The sequence below is a fragment of the Meles meles genome, chromosome 2 (genome assembly GCF_922984935.1).
Source record: "Meles meles chromosome 2, mMelMel3.1 paternal haplotype, whole genome shotgun sequence".
Lineage (NCBI taxonomy): Eukaryota > Metazoa > Chordata > Mammalia > Carnivora > Mustelidae > Meles > Meles meles.
This window is the reverse complement of record NC_060067.1, coordinates 76,757,206-76,784,772: the sequence shown is the minus strand read 5'-3', so window position 1 is coordinate 76,784,772 and position 27,567 is coordinate 76,757,206.

The window sequence follows — 27,567 nt, the reverse complement described above, 5'->3', positions numbered from 1 at the left end:
TCTAGGACCTTATAATATAGAACGTGTTTTGTTGCATGGCAGTTATTTTGGTTATACACTAATCTTCCCTAGCAGAATATGAAGTATTTTGGAAGAAGGCAAATGCCCTAATTTTTTTTCATATGCAGAACAATTCCTAAAAAGAAAGGGAAATGCTAGAGAAAGAATTAGCACTGACTGTCTGGTTACTATGTTTATGCCACAGTACTCAGCACAGAGAACACTAATTCACTTTATTTTTACAATTACTACCATGTGACATGTGTTCTTATCACCATAATACAGAGATATTAAATAATTTGTCCAATATTACTGAAAGAGTGTACATTGTACAAGGCTGGGATTTTTACAATTCTGGATTCTACATTTAAAGTACAAATCTCACCAATTAAGAGAGCATCCAAGGAACACTACCAGGATATTACTGTGACCTGACAGGGAGAATGAATGGAATATGTTTTCCTAGGAAATAGGAGGATTAATGTGATTTGCCGTGTAAGAAAGTTAAATCCCTTGAAAGACTGGTGAGTAGTATTTGTTCTCTGATGTGTGTGCAGACTGGACTATAATCAATAAGTTTTACAAATACTAGCTCTGATTCAAAACATGGGAGTTTATTCCAACAAATAGTGCTGTCCATCCATGCAATATACTACTCTAGCAAGTACTCTAATTCCCTTCAGTAGAGTTACTCAAGCAAAGCCTAAAGTGGCATCTGTCAGAACTGGAATAAAAGACATTTTTCATTGAGTGGGAGTTGAATTAAATGTCCTATATAACCTTCCCAAACATAGCAGTTTGTGACTTTATGATTATCTTCAAAACCCAAAATAATCGGTATGAAAATAACATTTAAAGCTATCTTCGCAAAAGTTAAGTTGGACACAATTATTTATATAATAATTATGGGTTTCACCGGGAGTCAGCAATTTTTTTTTTCTATAAAGGACAATTAGTAAATGTTTCAAACGTTGCAGGCCATAAGATCTCTGCCACAACTACTCAGACTGTTTTCAGAAAAGCATCTTACAAATTTGGGAAAAAATGGGCATAATTAGGGATGATTGTGCCCCAATAAAACTGTACCACAAACACAGAAAAGTGGTTTTGATCCACAGGCTGTAATTTGTTAACCTTGGAGTCCAATAATTGTTGTGATATCATGCAAATTTCCAAAAACTGTCTCTTAAGAAATCTTAATTTCATCTTGCCTCACTAGTTAACATCTTGGCTAATCTGACATGAGACACTTCATATTTAAATAAGAATACTTCCATAAGAATGTTGCTCAGTTTTCTCTGGCACTAGTATTTTATGACTGTAAAGTAATATCTATTTCTTGTAATTTATTTGTGCATTTTTGTCCCTTTCATATCTCAAACTGCCTTTTATTTATGAATAAAATTTAAGACATCGTTTCAGTCAATGAATTAACTGCCTGAGATTCGATTGAACAAATAACTCACAGTCATCAGTATGAAATAATTCAAAGTTTGAGATACATGACAGGTATGATGGTCAGAGCCAGCAAAACTGAACATCTGGGGCAGCAATAAAATGTCCGCCAGAAACAGCTGGCTATGAGAGCTGTGACACATCTGGTTAAACCTACTAAGAGCTTGAAGCCAGAGAAATCTAGTCATCTGAAATAGAGCATGAAGATGCACTACTTTTATGGGTCTCATTTTGTCAGTGCTAAGTAAGTCAGCCTTCTCATACACACTTGCAGTTTCTTCTTTAAAACTACAAAATAAAATGGCTACCCTCCAGGCATTCACTGGCACTATTGCTTTTGATGGATTTGTGCTGCCTTGGAGATTTTTGGAAGATGTACATGTTGAAAGGATTGATTTATACTTGACATAAAGCTAGGGTTTCTAATATTATTCTGACAGCATTTATGAGCACTATTTTCTTTAATAATGTCTTCATTCATTTGGAAAAAGATTGGTATCGTTGCCTGAAATGGTTTCCAATACTTGAAACTTGTGAGTATTATAATTTTACAGTTTCTCTGAGATAACAAGTAGACTAGCTCTCTCCCCAAGTCCCAAATCTGTGTCTGGCTGAGTTTTCCTCATTCTTTTGATTCTCAGAATAAATATCATTTCTTCAAAGTGGCCTTTCTTGAGTTCGACAGTGTTTTCCACATAAATGCATGTTTGTACACACACCTAAGTATATTATGTATGTTCTGAATATTTTGTTTTATATTCGTGCCTCTTTCTGTGTGTGTGTGTGTGTATGTATGTGTATGTACCTCCACCAGACTTAAAAAAAAAAAGAGCACTTCTTTCTTTCTCTCAATGCATTTAACATATATTTCTTGATACATAGTAGGCTTTCAACCGATAATTGTTTAACATGCAAGTTTATGATTGCACAAATGATGATTGAATGAGGATAAAATGTGAGCATAATAACTTCATTTTAACAGTATTTAATAATTGCTATAGAGTGTTGCCTGGATTGCTTGGTCAGTTGTGCAACTGACTTGATTTAGGCTCAGGTCATGATCTCAGGGTCTGAGATGAACCCCACATCAGTCTCCCAAGTTCAGCATGGAGTCTGCTTGTCCCTCTCCCTCCCTCACTACCCTCCCTAAAATAAATAAGTAAAATCTTTAAGAAATAATCACTATACAATTACTTCTACAATTATTTCAGTGCTTTTTGGTCAAATCATCACTGAGAGAGTAAATTTGCATGATTAACAAAATAGTTTTTTTAATGTACTATTTTATGTTCAGAAAATGAAAATGATATAATTTTGTTTATATGCATCATTGAATGATTAAAAATAAATAGAATTCTGATGTAATATCCTGATTTCAATCCCTGGTTTTCTAATTATAAATCCAGCTGGGAATTTTTCCTAAAAACATAACCTCATGCATGCCTACTTCTGAACTTGCCAGCTGCGCACGTGTGTGGGTATGTGTACATACCAAACAGATTTACTTTGGATCTTTCATAACTTTTATACACTTTAGTTCCTCATTTCCCATTATATAGTCAGACACATTATCAGTGTCTGCCTTTCCAGTGCTTGTAGACTTTCCTTTGGAGAAAGAGAGAAATAGCAAGACTTTAAAAGAAGAAGCGAGATTTGGCCTTGAGTTTCTTCTGCAGGATTCCTTGAGCCCCTTGCACATTGTGTAGTAATGGAGACAATATAACTTTAGGAGACACTGAATTCACTGGGGGAAAATGGTGGTTACACTGTAAGATAAGTGAATGAAAAATGTGAAGATGATGCTTATTTAACACTAAACAATATTCTTACACACAATATTGTTTAGATTGAACACACATAAACCCAAATGGATATTTTTAACTATATGAAATCTAGGCAGGTAATGACCAACTCTGATTGAGTTTAATTAATATCTCAAATACCAGGTAAACCTTAGGCAATTGTGGAGGAAATGTTAAGTTAGAACAGTTTGTCTTTCAGTACGAAGGAGGAAATGGCAAGTATACAATATCTGCATTTTTTAAATATTTCATTTCTTTAGTGTGGCATTCTCTAAAGTTTCCAATATTTTAAATTACTCTTACTAAATTTATATTTCAAGAAATAACAAATTTAGGGGTGCTTCAGTGGCTCAGTGGGTTAAGCCTCTGCCTTTGGCACAGGTCATGATCTCAGGGTCCTGAGATCAAGCCCTGCATCAGGCTCTCTGCTCAGCAGGGAGCCTGCTTCACACTCCCTCTCTGCCTGCCTCTCTGCCTACTTGAGATCTATCTCTCTGTCAAATAAATATATAAAATCTTAAAAAATGAAATAGAAAATTTAATAACAGATGTAGTCTATTGATAAGTATATGATTTTTGCAAATAATGATATTTGAAATAGTAGAAATAGTTTTAACAGGTTCCATGTATTTTGGAATAATTTTAAAAACTGATGATACTTTGATTTTTTAATATTTCCATATGATAATAAAGACGGAGAATAACACATTGTTCTAAAGTGCTGAGTTTAATCATCCTGAAATAATGAGGAGCCATCAGTGGACATTTTTATTAGAGTCTGTAGGTTTTAGACTCACCTTTTCCCTTCCTCTCCAACAAACGCAGTATCAGTTTTCTGCATTAAAAAATCAATAGCCAATTTTTCCAAATAGTGAAGGTGTTCAAACACAATTAATAACAGCTTAAAATACAACCTGAGAGAAATATAGCAATAAAAGTCACCCTGTGCATCAAAGATTTCAGTCATCTTTACTACATGCCATAACTCTGGAGTATAATAAATCAGGAAAATGCAACTATTTTAATTAAGATACTATTATAAAATTGTATTAATTCAAGATATATATTAAAATTATGGGGGAAGTTAAGGAGAAGATATCTCCTGCCACACTTACACTATCTCTGAAATAAATATTTTTAATTAAATTAGAGGAAAAAATCTTTATATGGTGAAAGGAAAAAAATGGATCATCAAAGTACATCAAAGTAAAAGATAGAGACAGGCTAAAATATAGAGACAAAGCATCTACAGAAATTCCTGTAATGTCTTGATTGATTTTTAAAATATTATCCAAGTTGAAAAATATTTTAACTGTCAAATTGCCACTCATGTACGTAAATCATATCCTGTCTATATATCTGAATATGAGATCCTTATTTGGACCATATAAAGATAAATTTATATATAAACATATAGACATATATAACACATTTAACATGCAAATTTCTTCTTTGAGGTACAATATGTTCTAAATATACCTAGGCAATACTGCAAATGTGTCATTATTTTTTTAAATGATGTTCACTGCCCTCAGATTTTTTACTATGGATTGTTAAAATCTTTGTCATTCTTATCTAAGGCTCCACAAATAATAATTCTCTTCCCTTTTTTCTTAAGAACATATAAGGCAATTGATATGACTTGTTTCAAATTGTATTCATTCTATGAAAATTTATGAAATTCCTAATTTAAGCAGGTATTCTGCTAGGTTGTGGAAATAACCAAATAAATAATTGGAAATAATTCCAAATAAAAATAAGACATGGTCTTTGACCTTGAAGGTTCACAGTCTAAGGTAGAAACAGAAGTATTTTTTCAACATTTATTCTTTACCAACAACAAAAAAAGAGAGACTATGTATGTATAGTATATACTTCTCTTATTTATATTATACACATATATATTTTAGATATTTGTATGGTTATATATATTTCTTTATTACATATATTTTATACTACATATCACATAAAATAAGAATAGATATAAGTAACATGATATATACCTTATATATATAACATTATATATATAACATACATAACCAGTAATATAATAGTCATATAAGTGTATTAATAAAATTTAAATAAAAAATATCTACCTAAACTAACTTATTCTAGAATTTTAAATAAACTATATCCTAGGAACTTGCACTGTATAGAGAAGCTTATGAATAAATATAAACTACATTTTCTAACATACTGATTGTGTAACTTTGAAAAGTAAAGTCAGTGTCAAAAATGAGTACTTTCTAAAAGGTTAAATAAATTGTACTGCCACTGAATTAAAGCTGCTGGAAGTTCTTAAAGGTCATCTTTTCATATGATTTTACTTGTTTACTAACCATATTACTTATCAGAGAACTATAAGGTGTGCTTCACAGATTGGTAAAAACATTACGCTCTATGTGGAAAAGATAATATATGTTATTTAATATGATGATTATTACTTAACATTCTTAACTTCTAATTTGCGTATTAATAAATAAAGAAAACTGACTTCAACAAAACTGACACTTATAAAATATATATTCTAAGTTCTAATTGAATAGATACAGTTACCTCACCCTACCAACACACACATACACACACACAGAAACAAATGTATCACCTTGAAAAAGAAGGGGCTGCTCATAGGCCAAATAGCAAATTGACCCATTTACCTGTGGTACTGATCACTTCCATTGAAATCTCTACTATCTCCACGCGACCTTCTCGCCTTTTTGTCCTGAATGAGTGGTGCATTATATCCACTGATATATGTTTTACATTTTATCTTTTAAAGGATTTATAGTATTTTAAGTAATGACTCCTAAAAACAGGGAAGACTTAGAGCTAAGGGAATAAAATTTAATTAGTTTTTATTATAGTCTAGATAAAACTTTGGCGATTAGGGAGAATTGCATAGCCCCTCACCAATCATACTATTTTTGAAACCCCTTCTCTTCACTTCTCATTATTCAGAAGAATTGCTCATTAGGGCAATTCCTGGAACATATTGGTTATTTAATAAAAATTCGTTAAGTAAGTGAAAATGTTAGCTATTATTGTTCCATGTATCACAGGGATGACTTCAAAAGCTAAACAAAACACTTAAGTCCTCAAATAGCTTAGTTTATTAATTAAACCACTTTTATCGACTTGGCTAAACTCTTAAGATTGAAGTAGAAAATAAAAAGTGATGATCCATGACCTCAGATTGTTAAAATATATACATATATATATATAATTTCAAAATATTTGACCATGAAATGAGAAGTGTTTACATGACCACATTATATGTTTCTGTATTAGGAAAATACGGAGAAACTCACATTTAACTCAAATTTGAAAGTAAAGATTCTTGGTGGATTTTTAAAAATCATCCCTATAACTGCTCTCTCAATTATTTAATTCCCCTCCTCTCATTATATAAATATATAATTGAATACATCTCCAAGGTCAAGTAATTCTACTTTTCTTTTTCATTTAATTAATTAATTTTTAAATTAATTTATTAATTTATATTAAACAAAAACAAAAATAATTCATCCATTTCTCCCACTCCCACCCATTATTTGCCTCTGGCAACCACCAAGATCCATGAGCTTGGTCCTTAACCTGTCCATATATATATTTTTAGATTCCACATGTAAGAGAGATATGGTAGTCTTTCTCTGTCTGACTGGTTTCATTGGACTTCTCGAAGTCCATCCATGCAGTCTCGTGGCAGGATTTTGTTTTTTTTTTTTCTATGACTGATTAATATTCCATTGTATATCTATACCACAATTTCTTTATCAGTCATCCATTGATGGACACTTACATTGTATCCATATCTTGGCTATTATACATAATGCTGCAATGAATATAGAGGTATATACATCTTTTCAAGCTAGTGTTTTCATATTCTTTGGGTAAATGCCCAGAAGTGGAATTGCTGAATCATACCACCACGGTACTCTTCAATTTTTTGAGGAACCTCCATGTTGTTTTCCGTGGTGCCTCCAGCAATTTACACTCACACCAAAGGGTTTTTTTTTTTTCTCCATATCCTCACCAACACTTATCTTTTGTCTTTTTCATAATTGCCACTCTAATAGTGGTGAATAAATATCTCATTGTGGTTTTGGTTTGCTTTTCCCTGATGATTGGTTTTGATGATGGTTTTGAGCATCTTTGAGGTACCTGTTCACAGTTTGTATATCTTTTTTGGAAAAATGTCTATTCAGATCTTCCTCCCATTTTTAATTATATTGTTTGGTTTTTGGTATTGAGTTGTATGAGTTCTTTATAAATTTTGGATATTAGCCTTTATTAGATGTATGATATGCAAATATTTTCTCTCATTCAGTAGGTTGCCTTTTTATTTTTATGGTGATTTCCTTTGCTGTGCAGAAACTTCCTAGGCTGATATAGTTTCACTTGTTTATTTTTTTTAAATAATTTCAATTTATTTTTCTCATTTTATTTCCTTCTTTATGACCAAAGTTATTTTCTGTCACAAGTATTCAAAAATTTGCTTACCTCAATTCTCATTTCATCTCTTCAAAGATACTACAAATCCATGTTATATAGCATGAATATTTTAAAAAGGAAGAAAGTGATAGAGATGGAAAATGAATTTTAAATTCTATTTATAATGAAATATAACTAAATATATGAAGCCTTTGAATTAATAAGTGTCTATATTTTCTTTAGAATTATTCAAAGTATAATTTGTACTCACTCATAACATAAAAATTAAATCTACTTTTGGGATGTAGAATAACTGAAGATTATACCTGTTTATTTTGTTTATTTTATTTTGTTTATTTATTTAATTTATTTATTTGTTTATTCAACCAGAGCATTCACAATCAACCCTAATTAAATTCAGCCACTTAAATGGTTAGATTCCATGATATTCATGGGTGTTCATAAGAAAACTTACAGTGGTAAATTTAAACACATGCTTAGACATATAGAGAATCCTATCTATACACACACCATTTTCAATTGAATTTAATAAGCATTTATCAGTTGTTTTTTATTCTTGTCAAATATGTTAATTTTTTTGAGGGTCTTAATTTTAGTTTCCTCTTAAGCAGACTCTGAGACAAGGATATGTGTAAAAGAAATTTAGGAGGATGTTTTCCAGAAACAACCAGTAGAAAGTGAATGTGAGGCAGGAAAAGGAAAATAGCCAAGCAAGTATATGAACTCAAACAACATCATAAAGAGAGCGATTTCAGCTCATTTCCATAGAAATCACTGAAGGCAATGTAGATAGTGATGACAGTTATCTCAATCAGTGGCAAAGGCGTAAGAGTGGTCATGTCCTCACCATTGGTTAGCTTCTGTCCATGGAAGATGTGTATTTCTGGGCACTGCACTTCCTCACAAGCAAAGACAAAGTGCCATTGAGAACATCTGTAACTAGTACACAGACCACAAGGTAAGGAGTTCTGAGGGCATATGCCTGGAGGACTGACATGGTTTGATACATAGTTTAAAATGAGAAAAGTATCATTTTGTCGTTCAAGGAGCTTTAAGGCACTCAGGAAAAATACATAGTAGCATGTACTTAGAACAAATATTTCTCAGCAATATTAAATGAAATCTAATTTGAGATCCAGTCACACCCAGGTTAGAAGGAAATAATATTTCAGCAAGTAGTGTTAATCTCTTCACACCGCCAGCCTTCTGTTCATTCTGAGGAATTTACATAGTCTTGATTTTATAAGTCTATAAAGGTGATGGTGATATGTTTATTTGTCCAGGTGGGCTAGACTAGATAGTTTGCTGGACCCCGCACAAAAACTAATGTGGAGATCCTTATTCAAAAGGAAATAATTATATTGTTAAAGTAATGAAATATAAATAATATTTTTTTGATTTTTCCAACATCTTTCTCTTGACTTACTTTTTAATCATTGTTAATTAATCTAAAAAAGAAAAATTTAAACTTAAAATTTTCCTCATGAATTTTACTGTTTGTCTTTGTTATAGTGAAATGCTAGTTTTAAATGCAAATATAAGAACATTTAAGTCATATGCAGAGTCACTGAAATTACACAATTGTATTTCGTAAGCAGTACATGGCATATGTATTTTGTTCTTACCCGAAGAGTGGAAACACTGCACAAAATTAACCAAGCTGTTTATATTTCACTCCTTGATGCATGCATATTCTACCCACATGTTCTACCCCCTGCTACTGAAAAAAAAAAAAAGACTGAAAGTTAAATAATAATAATAATAATAATAATAATACAACTAGATCTATCACTCTTCTTCACTTCACTTTCAGCTTAATAGGTTAGCTAATAGATCTAGGAAGTTAGTTTTCACAGCTAAAACTAATATGATAACATCTCCTGGGTATTTCAAAAAACACCACTGACTTCTTTCTGTGTTTAAAGAAATTTCTGGTTCAAATTAAATGCGCAGTTTCTGACTTGCTGTCAGTATCCCATTCACATAGTCACTGACATAAGTTGCTTCCCTCATAATTGCTGAGACTTGTTGGAACTCCCCCACACAATGGGTCCTGTGGAAGTTTGCTCATAAGACATTGCTAACCCTATATATGAATGGGATGGCAACAGGCATGCCCCATTTTCACTTCAGACTTCAATTATACAGTTCAAAAATAAAATTATTAAAATTTCAAGATGGCTTTCTTCCCTGTGTTTACACCAAACTTTTTGCCAGTCCCCACACTCTCCATCTTTCCTGTTTTACTCACCCTATTCCTATTACCTGGGATATTCTACCCTTAATCTTTATCCATGACTCCTATCCAGCTTTAGAGACTTAAATGAACCCTTTCTTGACCCTGCTCAAGCCTAGAAGAGAATCTTTCTCCTAAACTTTCATAAAGCTTTGCTTATTTTCTTTTTTAAGAGAGAGTATAGCCTTTTTAAGTAACTGTTTTTCACTGAAGACAAAAATACAGAAAACTCAATAACTCACTCAGTTCCGTGGCTTACTTCTGATCTCAGCTCAGGTCTTGATCTCAGGGTCCTGAGTTAAAGCCCTGCATTGGCCTCCATGCCCAGTGTGGAGACTACTAGAAAGAAAGAAAGCAAGTAAGCAAGCAAACAAGCAAGCTTGGGAGGGAGGGAGGGAAGGAAGGATGGGAGAGGAAGGGATAGAGGGAAAGAGAAAGAAAGTAGAAGAAAGAGAGAGAGAGATAAAGAAATGGTGAAAATGCAACCAATATTCACCCTGACAACTAAAGAAACCAAGGGAGAAGTACTAACCCCTGATTCTTTGAGGAGCCAGGGGAAACCAGAGGCTGGTTTTTTTTATGAAATCTTGCAATAGTAGCAGAAAATTATCTAAGAACAGGAGGCAGGCCTTGATGGCCTTTCCTTTACCAAAAATCACCATAAATAAAAGGGGCAGAAAATTGTCAATGAGCTGGACAAGCAAAATGAGAAAATTGGTGATTTTGCTAACCTGATGTAGAATACAGATGAGATACTTCACACTGAAACCAGACATGTGAATATAGTGGACAGAAATTTAATATGTTGTGGGTTTATAATGATGATTTTATTGTTGCTCGTGGCTATTATGTTGTTGAGGTCTGGCCTACCAACTAGTGGCATTAAAGGGACCACCAGCTGTGACACCTGCCAATGGTGAAGTAAAGTTCAGCACCCTTTTGGACAATGAAAGCTACTCACAATAAATTCCCCTGAAGCTCTGGGGGGGAAAAAAAATCAAGAGAGCAGCATCATAGCATTAAACCAACATGATGCCATATTGAGATCTAGGTTTTATACAATCATTCAGGTTGCACACTCATGAAACTGGCCCTGTTTCCAGCCCTTCTGTCCCCATTGATGGTGGATCTTTTGAGTTTAATACCAAAATTGCACACAAGAATACTGGTCCAAATTGAGGAAACTGGAATATTGTCTGATTTCCCCGTATGCCCATAATAGTTATTCTCTGTGGATATCTTACCAAATCTTTGATTATCCTATGAATATGAAATTATATGGACTTTTTACGTGCATGATCTGCAAAATCTTATTCATCTGCAAAATTGTATTCACTTTGCAATCATATAGAACATTCTCCAAACTTCTTCTTCACCAGATTAATTTGCCTCAGCACATCTAAACACTTGTCATCACCTCCACAACCATAGTCCATCATACTTAAATCACCTCAATTTTCTTTAATGAAAAATAAATTCTTACTGGAGAACTGGCTTCTAGGTTCCAGGAAATTCTGTCTCTGGTTCTGCAAATAGATATCTCTGAGAAAAGGGAAACAAATTATCAGCTATATTGTTGGGGTCAAGATATAAAAACAAATCTGCATTAAAGAAAGTAGCATAAAACCTCATTTCTTATAGAATTATCCAACCATATATAACATCACTAGATAAATAAGCCATTATAAGAATTGTCTAATGAGGGGAGAGAGAGACAGAAGAATTAGGTGCCTGTTACCCAAAAATATAAAATGGCTAGGGGCATCTGACTTCAATTCAGGCCAAGATCTCAGGGTCCTGGGATAGAGTCATGTGTTGGGTTCTGCATTCAGTGGGGAGTCTGCTTGTCCCTCTCTGTCTCCCTTTGCTTCTTCCCCCCTCTGTAAAAAATGGATAAAACAAGTATAGAAAAAAGCAATATATACTAAATTCCAGAAATAACAATACTGGCTTTTGTTATGCTGAAGAGTGGTAGGTTTACTATAATTAACCTCATAATAATGATGAGGAGGAAGGTCAATCATTTCTTTATAATGTCACTTACACTTAAATAATTATAATCTATAAATTATCACCCTTCCCCATGGGAAACAAATTTTATATTTTTTCAAATTTATCCAAGACATCCTGTACAAAACTTTAATTTTTGGAAAAAAATGTATTTCAGGTGAGCATACACAAATGTTGTATCCAGGGAATTTGATAACAGACAGGCTTTATCGCTTTTTGTTGAATGGAAGGAGAATTATAATCAAAGATTTGGTTTCTAACTTCTGATAAAAAAACAAATATGATTAAATTAAGGTTGTGTATGGCCATCACTTTGACTTAACTATACAATCCTTTTTTTTTTTTTTTTTTTTTTTTAAAGAAACTGTCTTTATAGACAAAATACCATAGTCAGTGCAGAATTACACATTTAAATGGTTCGGGGATACATGTGATTTCTCCTCCATAATTTTTGTGAAAAAAAATCTGATTCCCTTTTAAAAACAAACTCTTTCCCCCCCCCCCCCACATCCAGTGTGGAGCCCAGCACGGAGCTTGAACTCAGAACACTGAGATCAAGACCTGAGCTGAGATCAAGAGTCTGACTCTTAACCAACTGAGCCACCCAGATGCCCCAAAGCAAACTCTAATGTTTAATCTCATTTTTTTTTTAAGTAAGAGGGGGTTTATATTATTCTGTTTCTACAAAGTGGTCTACATATTCTTAGGATAATAATATTTTCTTATGGTAGAAATGTCTGGAGATGTAAAGGGGAAAAATACATTTGCAGAAGTAGTCTAAACAAGTTAAGTAATGAAAACAAGAAAGCATTTGACCTTGGAGTTCAAGAATAAAAATGAAAGCCAGAACAAATGGATAGCAACTTTAGATAGCTTCCAAAATTGTAGAGATAGAAAATATTATTTTCTACAGATTTATAAAATATCTACATGAAAATAATGTAAAACATAAAGTGAAATTATTTCATGTAATTTATCAAGATATTGGACTTGAAATCTCTGTTAATTTAATATTTATGATTGAACGAAAATAAAGTTATACATACCTCACATCCTTAATCTGTAAGGTACCATGCAAATTGTTTTATATTTTATGATATTTCATTGCATCCTCACAGAAACTCAACATGTCAGACTTTGATACCATCATTTTATAAATGAAGAAGTTTAGCATCTTAGAGTTTAAACACTTTTTCAGGAGCACACTGCTAAGCACTAGTGGATGTGAGATTCATATATCAGTTTATATACAAAACATATTCTGTGAAGGCCAAATAATCCCCAAATAATACCATCTTTAGATTAATAAACCATATTAATTTATATATAACTATACAAATCTCTTTTTCTGACATAAAATGACATTCACAGAATAAAAATAAAATCTACCTCAGCCAATATGACTTAGAAATCAATAATTCAATTGTGCAATAGTATAACCATACCTTTTTTTAAAGATTAAATTCTAGATAAGGTGAGGTTAAATATTTACAATAGAGTATTGCTGAAAGTTGCCACTTACTGTGCTGTGACTTTGCCCAGGATAGTCAAAAATTATATTTGGCATCACAGCCAAATTATTCATACTGTCCTTTTTTTTTCCTCCCCAAAATGTATCAGTTTGAATGGTAATTTATAAAATTACCCTCTTTATGTGCAAACAGGTGTGTAAGAGAAATAAAAATATTAATAAGTTATACCAGAGGACAAAGTATAAAATACCCAACTGCAATCAATGAAAAAATCTAACTCCAAATGAATAATATATTTGAAAAATGACATTAGCAAGACTATAACTATAATGAAGCTTAAATCAAGTAATTATCTGACCCAGTAGAATGAAAGAAACAGAAAAAAAAAGACTTTCAGAATGATTCAATTCTTATTATCGTGCTGATGCACCAAAGCTACAAAAGAGAATGCAAACCCTGAAAATGCTTTCCTGAACAAAGCAAAGAACTTATATCCTCTAGCACATTAATGGTGGAAAGCAAAAAGAAAACATTCCATGGCATCAATAAATGTGAAAAGAAATTGAGCTCCAGACAATTAATAGCTTACAGGTATATTAGAAGTGTGGGTTTTTAATCCTTTTTTTTTTTAAAGCTGCTATTAGTTGGTGTTCATTAAAAATGTTATTTAAAAAGGTTTTGTAAAAGCTGTTGCTGTTCAAAAACTCCTCTCCAGCATTCACCTGTGTACTTACTCGAGCGTTCAACATAGCTATTATGACTCCAGTCAGATTTTCCTGCTCATAACCTTTCTAATATTTCCTACATTTCCCCTCATTGTAGCTTTTATCTCACTCCCATAAAATGTCCTGTTTATTTATCTGCTGCCTTTACTAAACTTTAAGCCCCTCAAAGGAAAAGACTGATTAGCATGGCAGAGTCATGCAATTAATGCAAGTTTAATGGATACACAAACACGCGCGCACACACACACACACACACACACACACACACACACACACATATCTTGCTTGATTTAGCTAATGACAAAGAATGGGCTTTTGCCTGCTAGTCACTTATTTACTACACAGTATTATTCATTTACAGGATATAATATAACTTAAATTATATCTGAATACGTACATGTAAAGTTTAGCAATCTGGCTATATATTAACAACATTTTCTCTTAATTACCAGAGAGGCATAGAAATAAAAAGTTGGTTGAAATAGTTCAGTTCTTTGTAAGTCTAGGTAAGTAAATATATACCATAAATGTTTTTAATGACTAAAGGGATTTTTATTTTTCCTATCCAATGACTTGATAGGTTACAAACTTAGCAAATAAAGATGGGTGCTAGGAAATCCACTACTTAAAAAAAAATCATGAATAGAAGATTCTCTATAAAGTCTAACTTCATTTGGAAAACTTTAAATGAATAGATAAAATGACATGTGTTAAAAAAAAAAAAATAAGTAACAACCAGATTTGGGATCCCTACATTGTCTGGGACAACATATTTAGCCTAAACTTGAAGTGACCTCCTGCAATTTGCATTTCATTGAAGTTCATAATGATCAAAGGTATTCATGGACTAAGGATCCACACATGGACTGATTTAAGACACTTGTCTCCAGAGTCAACCCTCACATCTGTGTGTATATGTCACTAGACTTGGGTTGTATTATAATCAAGATCTAAGCTAGTCTGGGGTAGACTATATTAGCATATGAATTATAAGGGAATCCAAAATAGTCACAGCTCAAGGGCACATACAGAAAACAATTCAATGACAGTTTTCAAAATCTAGTTATTGGCTATCCCTTCAATTGGTCCTGATAGTCCCTACTGAAATACAATTTGTAAGGTTTATTAAAATAAAAGGAAAAGATTGACTAATATAAGAGTGTACTACTTTTCCAAAAGGCTTATTCTTTATAGGTAGAGCTTTCACAAAATATTTAGAATTTAACTTTAAACATTACTTTATAATATACATTCATATAGATTTTCAAATATTTATAAATCTTTCATAAATGTTTCCTCATGGAAAGGTGGATACCAAATTGTGTAGTAATAACAAAAAAAAATTGGATGTGATAATATTTTATAGTTATCTTGTTTGGAACTTCCCCATATTTTCCATTTTTCTCTTGCCCACAGCATAAGTCAGTAATAACATACACTTGAATACTTCTTGTGTATGTGGATCCTTTCATATTGCTTTAATTTCTGGTAATGCTTCAACTATCTATACCTCATCTGTGGATGAATCCTAAGACACTGAAATAATACTTTATCCCTCAGCTTTTCTGCATACTAATATGTAGCTTGAAGCAAAATGGAAATGGTCTGTTCCCTGCATGAGCAAAATAACAATCTTTCTAATTTAATTTTCAACAGTTGCAATTTTTTTCTTTCATTCTGAACTACATTATGGCTATTGGCTTCTAAGTCTTTTTTGGGTTGTCTCTCATTTATATGTCTACTTTAAGATTGCTTCTTCCAAGTCCTATCACCAATTATGGTAAAACATCTCAGAACACAAGCTAACCAACTGAGCCAAATTCAAAGAGACATTCAGTAACATATTCTTATTTGTTAAATAACTTCTTCTTCATCCCTAATCCATGAGTATAATTAAACACCATGCTTTTATTTCCAGGCATACATTTTCAGTGTAATCTCTCTGAATTCAAATGTAATCTCTGCCCCAGATGATACTTATAAGAATTATAAGTAAAAGAATTGAATCAGTGCAAACCATAGAGCACAGTGTTCAAAGTCTCATATGAGATATTATTCCCCAAGAAGGAATTGTGCAGAGCATTTCCTCATTTATGCATTTTAATTGAAATACTGATAGAAAATAAATCAGTGAGAAGAGGGTCTCTAACAAGAATATTGCAATATAAATGTATTAACTGAAGACCTGTATAATAAACTATGGTGAAGTATTGTATGCTTAAAGTTTGCTTAGAGGATAGATCTTACGTTAAATATTCTTACCATACATCACATCACTATCATCATCATCTTGGGGACAGGGACAAACTGTGGGAGGTGATGGATATATTTATGGTTTTAATGATGCCAGTGTTACCATGGGTGTACACTTATCCCCAAATTAATCAAGCTGTACATACTAAATATGTACAACTTTTTACATGTGAAAAAATAAATAGACAAGCTCCTACAGCAGAAACTAAAGTGATTTCAACAGAGAGGATTTTTCTAAGTGAAACTGAACATTGGAACAGATGTAAATTTAGCCATCTCTGTGCACATATACATTTTCTGCTACATATCACACTTGCTTATGCGTTTTATTGTTAATTAGATATTAACAATATATAATAGGAAGAAATGTCATAATAGGAAGAAATAAAAGGTCTTGCACTACTTAATTCACTGCTTTCAAATTGTAAAGAGAAACTTAAACTAGACAAAAACTAAACAAACAAACAAAAACAAAGAAAAAGAAAACAAAACTCCAGTAGGTATCCCTATTAATTTGGTGACTTAGCCTTAAAAGTTTAAGGTAGTTCTCAGGAAAAACTCAGGACTCCCCCACTCATTAGATTTCTGAACAAAATGCCATTTCCCTAGGCTTCCAGTGAGATAATTATCTGTGATCAATTTGCAAGTATTTATTCTCTAAACTTCAAACTGGTTTATTTTTATGGACATTTGCCACAGATTTTGATGAGTCTATTATGCTTGCAATTGATTCTTACAGCAAATTCAGTCTTCTCATGTTGTAAGGAATTTAATCTCTGCTATTACTAAAAGACCCAGGAAAACTGTTGTGATATCCATTTTGCTCAAGTTCAATTAGGAACAAAGCAGCTGTTTTTGTTTGTTTGTTTGTTTGTTTTGTTTTGTTTTTAACAAAGATAATAAGACTTAGGTAGACTGTTAGATGTGTCCAATCCAAACAACCTTCAAACATAGTCTTTAATCAGCATCCTACCACCACCTTGTTTCTCATTTGCTACAGTTCTTTCCCAGTGTGTCATGGTCATTGGCTCTATGATCACAAATTGTCTTTTTCCCTTCTACTAGACTAGACTTCCCAGTTTTACAGGCAGATAGGACCTGAGTCCTCAGAATTTGTAAATGATCTGGTGAATTGGAAGTTATTCTGAAAATTTCAGCTCCATATTTCAAAATTTTCCTTCTTCACTCCTTGTACCTACCAGGTCTAGCAAGCTACCCCTTTCCCAGGAAAGTATTTTCTAATGTTTTCTTTTGTTCTTTAATATCTCCTACTCTTGGGTTAAACTTGCAATTCCAGTTATTTTATCCATCTGTAGCATATTAATGAACCAAATAGAACAGACATATATGTAATGTACAAATAAAAATAAACTTGCTAGACTTAGGAGGAAACTAGTTGCCAAAAATCTCATGCATTCATACTGTATCCATTTTCATCATATTGCTTCAGAAAGCTGGTATTTTATGAATGTCAATCAAGGTTCACTACAGGAAATGGAAACCTAGAGTGGTTTTAAACAGAAAGTGAGCTAATCGTTAGCCAAACCATTGAAGGAACTAGATTAACCACATGTGAGCTGGGCATTCACAAGTTACTCCTAGCATGTTACAGAACTCACTCAGTGAGGAATCAGGTGCTCCCAATGGAATACTGATATCAAATAACACCTTAGATAGATACTATACTCAGGAAACTGGAGTCAGGAAAATGGTCAACAGCCATTGTAATTATGTAGAACTAAGATATTGCTGTTGCAATTACCTCTCTCTCAAATAAACGATCAGAGGTCAGACACCAAGATCAGACACTGTGTGTCAACTTCAGGGGGGAAACACACACACACCCACACACACACACACATCAAATACCCAAGCAATGTCTTCACAGCTTATGCATGCAATTGTTTGAGCCTAACCTGCATTCATAGCACTAACTGTAAGGGAGTCTTGGAATTGTAGGGTTTTCAGGTCTTTCTAGTATATAAATGCTCATAAGGAGATGTGAAAGAATGTCAAATGCTTAATGACCCTGTGTTATATAATATATAAGATGAAGAATATTCTATGATTTGGCAGATAATAAGGAATAATGACTTGGGAGCCTGGGTTGCTCAGTCAGTCAAGCCTTTCTCTGGCTCAAGGGTCATGATCCTGGAATCCTGGGATCAAGTTCTGTGTAGAGCTCCCTGTTCACTCTGGAGTCTGCGTCTCCCCCTCTCTCTCTGCCCCACCCCCCATTCATGCTCTTTCTCAAATAAATAAATAAATAAATAGACAAACACATCTTTAAAAAAAAAAGAAAGAAAGAATGGCTTGCTTAAGTAATATGAGAGAAGACTCCTTAGAAACATGGACTTACCAAATTAATAGTCGATGGGATGTCTTTGAGCAAAATATCCAAATCAGAGTCTACTGTTACACTTAGTCCCCTTTGATCTGGAAGAATTTGTCTGTCTTTATTTGACTTTTATAACTATGAGGCTTTTGAGGATTACAGGCAATATGGTTTGTAAAATGTTGCTCAAATTTAGTTTGCCTAATGTTTCTTCATGATCATGTTCAAGTTTTATCTCTTCAGCAAGAATGTTACAGATGTAATGGTGTATTCTTCTTATCATCTCCTATCTGAGGGTATGAGATTTTGATTTGTCCTTCACATGGCCCTCTTTTTTTTTTTTTTTTTAGAGAGAGAGAACAGAGGAAGAGGGAGGAGGAGGGGGGAGGGGCAGAGGGAGAAAGAGAATCTTAAGCAGGCTATATGCCCAGTGCAGTGTACCAGCAGGGCTGCATATCAAGACCCCAAGATGATGACCTCGGCCAAAATAAAGAGTTGGATGCTTAACTCACTGAACCATCCAGCTGCCCCCTTCACATAGACCTCTTTTTCTTTTCTTTTCTTTTTTTTAAGATTTTATTTATTTATTTGACAGAGAGAGAAAGATCACAAGTAGGCAGAGAGGCAGGCAGAGAGACAGAGGGAAGCAGGCTTCCTGCTGAGCAGAGGGCCCAATGCGGGGCCTGATCCCAGGACCCTGAGTTCATGACCTGAGCTGAAGGCAGACGCTTAACACACTGAGCCACCCAGGAACCCTCATATAGCCCTCTTAAGACAGGATCTCACAGCATTCTCCACTGTAAAGGTACTTTGTCTTTTGGGATTAATGATTATCTTGTAGGAAAGTGATTTTAGACCATATAAAGATTCTATACTTCATCAAAAGAGAAAGTCAATGGAAAATCTAATAGAAGGGAAAATATACATCAGGCTGATTCTTAATATTTTATTCCATGGCAACATTTAAAAAATAATGCCTCCATAATCAATGTCGTAGTGGAAAACTGCAAAAGAATCTTAGATGTTGTGTCAAGATAGGAATTCAGTTCTCAGAAAGAAACCATGGCAACATAGATTTGAGAAGGTAATGTTTTTGTTGATTCTAATATTCAAGAGCAATTACCCAGATTCATGAGGAAAACAGAAGGAAAAATCAAAATCCCTCCTTTGTAAGGAGGTCACTTATGAGAGAAAGCAAAACCATTTTAGATTCCCACTGGCTATCAGTAGGCAATTAATGTTTGAGATTCATCCTTTTAGTCCCAATTCTTAGCAGATTTTGAATTAGTGGGCATTCAATAAATGTTTGATGAATAATTGAATAGCATTTAAAATGATTGATTGAATCAATAAGAAAAAGCTAAATTATATTCACTCTACTATAAAACGAGTCAGAAAAGTGTGTCATAAGTTACTGAAAGATTTCTAACAGAGCAGTTATAATGAAAGTTTCAGTTAGTAACTGGGAGAATTTCAGTCATTTGGATAATTCATGTTTGTGAAATAACTTATTTGCCAATGATGCTAGGGAAATGAAGCAGAATTATTGTATTAATTTCAGATAAATATCCTCACAATAAAAGAAAGTTTATGGTCCTTCTACTGTTACGGCATCAGAGCTTTATGTTTTGTTCACACTATTTCTCATATAAAAATAGAAGCTAAAGTAAAGTAACAATATGGAACTTGTTATGTGAATTTATTCATGATTAAATGAACACTAAACTTCACATTATTTAAAGTATTTTATCCCAGAGATAATACTTCCAAATGAATATTAACTATTTGTAGAATCCTGAAATGTACTATAATCTGAACATTTTATGTTACTGCTAAGACTTCAGTTAGGAATAATACACAATTTCAAGTTTAGTTTTTTCTTACCCAACAGACCTCTAAAGAAGTTTGTTGTATTATTAAACATTTTTAACAGCCATTCTCTAGAACAGAAGTATGTTTGCCATAGCAATTTTCAATATTGTATTTCAAAGAAAGGGTAATTGATTTTTATATTGATATTTTTATTTGCTATTCATAAGGATGTACTCTAAGTGAAAACTTGATGTTAGCTTTGACTGTTATATCTAAATTATAATACATTCAGGGCACTTGGGTGGCTCAGTGGGTTAAGCCTCTGCCTTCAGCTCCTGTCATGATCTCAGGGTCCTGGGATCGAGCCCAGCTTTGGGTATCTCTGCTCAGCGGGGAGTCTGCTTCCCCATCTCTCTCTGCCTGTCTCTCTGCTTAATTGTGATCTCTCTGTCAAATAAATAAATAAAATCTTTTAAAACATTTAAAAAATAAAAATAAATAAATTATAATACATTCATTGAATAGTATAAGCAAGTTGGTCATGTCTCTTTCATTAGCAAATTGATTGAACACTTACCATTGTATAGACACACAATTTTATTATGTAGGCTATATATATAAGCATGCATATATATATATGTGTGTGTGTATATATATGTATGTATGTATATATATATGTATACACGTGTAATTTTAATCTATAAATTATATTTATTTTTTATTTTTTAAATTTAATTTTATTTTTTCAGTGTTTCAAGATTCATTGTTTAGGCACCACACCCAGTGCTCCATGCAATACATGCCCTCCTTTAAGAGGGAAAGAAATATATAAAGAATTAAGGTAATACTAGAAAATATGAAACAAAAAAAATCAGTCTACACCCAATATGTGCTCATAGATTCTATAGTGAAATATGTACTACCAAATTCATAAAAATAATATTAGATCTCAGGGTTTAAAGCTCTGAAGTTAAATTACTAGATTCTGTATTTGTTATTAAATTTTATTGCAAGTCTCATTATGCATTTAGATTTATTTGAAATAAGTGTCCAGATCCAGTTTTTTGACTGAATATTTTTTTCTTTTTCACATTCCTCATTGTTATTCATTTTAGGGATATATTTCTCCTTGTCAAATATATAGTGAATGAGAAATGCCTAATAGTATACTAGCTATGCTAGTTTTAAGCAGGGAAGTTATTTGTTAAAAAGTAACAATTGTTACCATTAGATAAATAGAGGTATTGATTACCTTGTATGTGGGCATTACATGTACTAAAAATTCCTTCCTTAATATTACCTTCATTTTCATTTGGCTAAACCTTTTCTTTTTAAATTTTGAATAGTGTTTGTGAAACTTTAATGAAGAGCCATCCCTATCCTCCCTCCCCACCAGGGAGCATCAGTTCTATCAAAAACACCCATGAGGCACCTGGGTGGCCCAGTCTATGAAGCCTCTGCCTTCAGCTCAGGTTATGATCCCAGGGTCCTGAGATTGAGCCCCACAACAGGCTTTTTGCACAGCAGGAAGTCTGCTTCCCCCTTTCCCTCTGCCCTTGCAAGTGCTCTAGCATTCTTTCTCTCACTCTCTCTCAAATAAATAAATAAATAAATACATACATACATACATACATACATACATACATACATACATAAAATCTTTTTAGGATGATTGATTGGATCCACAAGAAAATGCTAAATTATATTCACTGTACTATAAAATGAGTCAGACACTCACTCAAAGTACGAATTTGCTAAGCTTTTGCTACTTAGATGAATGGTTCTCTATTAAAGATTTGTTGTTTTCTTAAGTTGTGTCCTTTATGTTTCCAATGACTTCTTTAGGTTCAGTTGGACAAAGATTTTTTTCTGTGGTTTGCAAGTAAATTACATGAATTGATACAACTGAAGATTTAGAAAAATGAGGGCAAGATGTATATATTTTTAAAAGATTTTATTTATTTATCTGACAGAGATCATGAGTAGGTAGAAAGGCAGGCAGAGAGAGAAGGGGGGAAGCAGGCTCCCTGCCCAGCAGAGAGCTTGATGTGGGGCTCAATCCCAGGACTCAGATCAAGACCTAAGCCAAAGGCAGAGGCTTAACTTTCTGAGTCACTCAGGTGCCCCAAGATGTCTATTTTTATTAATTTTATATAGTCACTTATTTCTGTAGTTTACTATTGATAGGTAGTCAAGAAAGTAGATTAAAAAGTGATCATATTCTGTACCAATACCACTTTAAGCTTAACACAATTTTTTAAATACGGTTACATAGTCTTGTGATTATACTTTTGACATTTCATGATAATTGTGACATTATTTTGGTGAATATTGTGTATATAAAATGCATTTCAGAGAAATACAAGTAACTAATGTAATTTCTGCTTTGGGAAGTCCTTAAAACATTGCACTCAATCTCTATGAGGAAAAATTGGGGTTATATGCATTGCTTAATTGACCATCTGAAGTATTCCTTTACATACCTTTGAATACTACTTGTAATTTTATTCTTATCTTTTAATTGCACAACATTTAAAAAGTGAATTTTTTCAAGTAGAAATATAATCCCATTCAAAACAATAAAGTGAATTTCTTTTCCCCTTTCTTATTTATTCCTTTACTACTTTCTTCTTAGTTGGGCTTCCCACTTTTACTTTCTACTCATCTCAGTATAATACAATTTGTAAGAGCTTTCATATCTTTCTCTACCACATACTGGTCATATAATTTTTGGCGACTTACTTAACCTCACTAAGCTTCAGTTGCTTTATATATGAAATAAAAAATACAGTACCTATTTCCAATTTTTGGTGGAAATTAGACAATTCACCTAATGTACTTATTCCAGTGACTGAACAAATTAAGATTTCAATGAACCTTAGTTATTCCTCCTATGTGGATTTTTTAGTTGATGCCAACTAGCATAATAAGCGATGTTTTTAAATGAATGATATCTGAAAGTGGATTAGAATAATTCTCTGGTTTTTTGGGGTGAGATAAAATATATTTTGACTGCCAAAAATTTTTAAAACTTTCCTGAAAGATTATTGAAAAGATAGTGAAGATTGTGCATGATAAAGGAAAAGCTGCTTAAGGGAAAAAAATAAATTTAAAAAAAATATATATATATAATTTCCTAACTATATACATGACATATTTAGAGAAAAATTTAACAAATGACATTCAGAAGAAATGAGAGGGGAATTTAATGTAATGCCATGTTTTTGTATAGCTTTTCTATTTATGATGGTTCATGCCTAAGTAATCTCTTTACAGATCCCTTTCTTTCCAATTGGAGTTTAATATTTTCCTACATAAATTGACTGCTTTAAAGACAAAATTTAGGAAGGTAATAACATTTCCAGTACTATAAGGATAATTGCACAATTAAAAATATCTAATCCTTTGGGCATCTGTGTGGCTCAGTCAGTCTACCGTTCAACTCTTATTAATTTCAACTCAGATCATGATCTGGGGTTGTGAGATAGAGCCCTGCTTGGGAGGGGGTCCATGCTCAGCAAGGAGTATATTTGAAATTCTCTCCCTGTTACTCTGCCCCTTCCTCTGCTCACACTCTCTTTCTCTCTCAAATATGTTATGATAATTGTATTTATATTCATATAGACGTATGATTCTTATACTTATAAGCTAAATAAATGTTTATAAAACTCACAAATAGGAAATACTAGGATTGGTTATACTGATAATTTCAAATATGATTTATTAATTTGTTGACATGTATGCAACTGTAAAAGAAATTAAAATATTTTATTGTTGCATAGTTCCTGTTGCCAACAAGCAAACAAACAATATTAATCTCCATGGTCCCCAAAAGATCTATATATAAAAAATGTACTTTTGGGGGGGAGGGGCTCCTGGGTGGTTCAGGGGGTTAAGCCTCTGCCTTGCACTCAGGTCATGATGTCAGGGTCCTGGGATAGAGTCCTGCCTCAGCTCTCTGCTCAGCAGGGATCCTGCTTCCCTCTCTCTCTCTTTTTCTTTCTTCCTGCCTCTCTGCCTGCTTGTGATCCCTCTCTGTCAAATAAATAAATAAAATCTTTTAAAAAAAAAGGCACTTTCTTTTTTTTAACCTACTGTTCTTTTTTGGTTACCATTGCTATGCACTAGGTTAATAGATCAGTTTGGGGAAAAAAAGAAAAACATACATTAGTTGTTTGCAGCTAAATTAGTTCACACAAATGTTATTCATTCATTTGTGTCATTCTAATTTATATTTTATCACATTAAATTTTATCCATATCTCTCGATTCTTTGAAAACTTAACTAGACTCAAGCCACAAATGTTTATAACTATAAAATAAGATATGTGTTTGTTTTTCTCACAATATTTACTTGGAAAGTGTTGTTTCCTATTTTTACTTCATTTCTTAAATTACGCAAAGTACATGTGTGGCTGAACCTGAAGCAAAACGCTTTTCAAGTTATTGTTGCAAGATAAAAGTGAAATTAGTGTTTGGGAACATAGTGAGTGCACTTTGTTATTCAATCACTTAAATATATTAATTTTGTTATCTATAAGAAGAAATCCTAATGCATTCGTGTACAAAAAGCTGTACATAATAAAAAGCTAACAACCCTCAGGGTATCCATTCACCATAAAACTAATTTCACACCTAGTCTATTATGTAATGTGCTATGAAAATAGCTCTTTGCTTCAAGATATCATTATACTAGCCTGCATGTACAAATTTGGTTCTCTTCTCTGACATAAAGATTGCACACACAGCAATAATTAAATTCTTAGACTTGATCCATAAATTCATCTTTATTTTATGCATTTAGAAAATCTATTTCCATAATAACCTATTCATAAGAGAGTAAATAGAGGTAGAAAGATGAAAAAAAAAAAACTGTTATCCATACATCTCTACACTAGGTGAGATGGTAGACTAAACTGTGTAATGATTTCACTGTACTGAACTTCAAGATCAGTTATTTCTAGAAATTTCTGGAGGAAATGCCTTACTAGCATACTCAGAGTAGAGATGTCATCCTGTACTGGCCATGTACACCATGACTCTGAATGATACTCAAGCAAGTAAATTTGAACATCATTTTTAAAATTTTTTTATTTTTCTAATTTTTAGTTAAATTCCAGTTAGTTAACATATGGTATAATATTTTCAGTGTAGAATTTAGTGATTTATCACTTACAAACAACAACCAGTGATCATCACCAGTGATTAACCCAACCCCCCATCCACCTCCCTCCAGAAGTCCTCGTTTTGTTCTCTATAGTTAAGAGTCTGTTTCCTGGTTTGTCTTGCTTGCTCTTTCTTTTTTCCCCTTTGATCATTTGTGTTTTTTCTTATATTTAACAAATGAGTAAAATCATGTGGTATTTGTCTTTATCTGACTGACTTATTTCACTTAGCCTAATACCCCCTAGCTCTGTCCACATCATTGCGAATGGCAAGATCTCATTCTTTTTTTATAACTGAGTAATATTCCATCGTGTGTGTGTGTGTGTACACCACCTCTTCTTTATACATTCATCAGCTGATGGACACTTAAACCCTTTCCATAATTTGGCTATTGTTGATAATGTTGCTATAAACATTCAGGTGCATGTATCCCTTCGAATCTGTGTTTTTGTAATCCTTCGAGTAAATACCTAGTGGTGCAATTGCTGGATCATAAAGTAGTTCTATACTTAACATTTTGAGAAATATCCATATGTTTTCCAGAGTGGTCACTACAGCTCGAGTATCATTTTTAAAAATATATATTTTAGAAAAAAATTAAATCAAATAATAAAAGCTTCATATTGTAAAATGTTTAATTTTGCATATCATAATTCACTGGCATTTCATTTACCTAATACTAAACAACTATGTCTACTGATTCTGTCCTTTAATCAGTTAAAGAAGAAATTTTTCAAGATCCTTCTTTTCTATTTATTTTTCCATAAGCAGTCTATTTTGAATTAGAATAATTAGGGATTAAAAAGACTTCAATGTGGGGTATTACAACAACAATAGACTAACAAGGATTTTTTGTCTTTCAGTTTTTGTTTTTGTTTCACATAACCAGTTTACTGTAATAATGGAGAAAAAGAAGAAAAAGAAGAAAGAAAAAAATTCCTCAAAAACTTTTTGAAGAAAAGTTGATGACCATTAAAAAAATATATATATACATATATATATATATATATATATATATATATGGAAACTCTCTTAGGTACTAAATTTAAGCCTACAGTTCTGAAATTTAAGATTTTTATAAAACATTAATTAAATAGAGTTCTGGAAAATGGTATTAACTGAACATACATCAATGGTATTAACTGAACATACACCAATATACAAACACAATATATACTTGTATATAAACTTATTTCTAGTCTGTGTATTAAGATTCTTTAATAATTATATTTGTAGGGCACCTTGGTGGCTCAGTCACTGGGCATCTGCCTTCAACTCAGGTCATGATCCCAGGGTCCTGAGATAGAGCCCCAAGTTGGGCTTCCTGCTCAGCGGGAAGCTTGCTTCTCCCTCTCTCACTCCCCCTGCTTGTGTTCCCTCTATTGTTGTCTCTCTGTGTCAAACAAATAGATAAAATCTTAAAAAAAAATTATAATTATAGGGGCGCCTGGGTGGCTCAGTGGATTGAGCCGCTGCCTTCGGCTCAGGTCATGATCTCAGGGTCCTGGGATCGAGCCCCGCATCGGGCTCTCTGCTCCGTGGGGAGCCTGCTTCCTCCTCTCTCTGCCTGCCTCTCTGCCTACTTGTGATCTCTCTCTCTGTCAAATAAATAAATAAAAATCTTTAAAAAAAAAAATTATAATTATATTTGTAGCCAAAATTAATGAGAAAATAATCAATCTTACATAATCCATAGTAGTTTTTATCTACCACTAAGATATTAATAATTTTTATTGTTGATTATTTTTGCTGATTGATTATTGAATGTGGAAAAAGGACAATTTTATGCAATTGATAGGCTCATAATACCATGAAAAATATGTTTTTAAATTTAATAATATTATAGTATG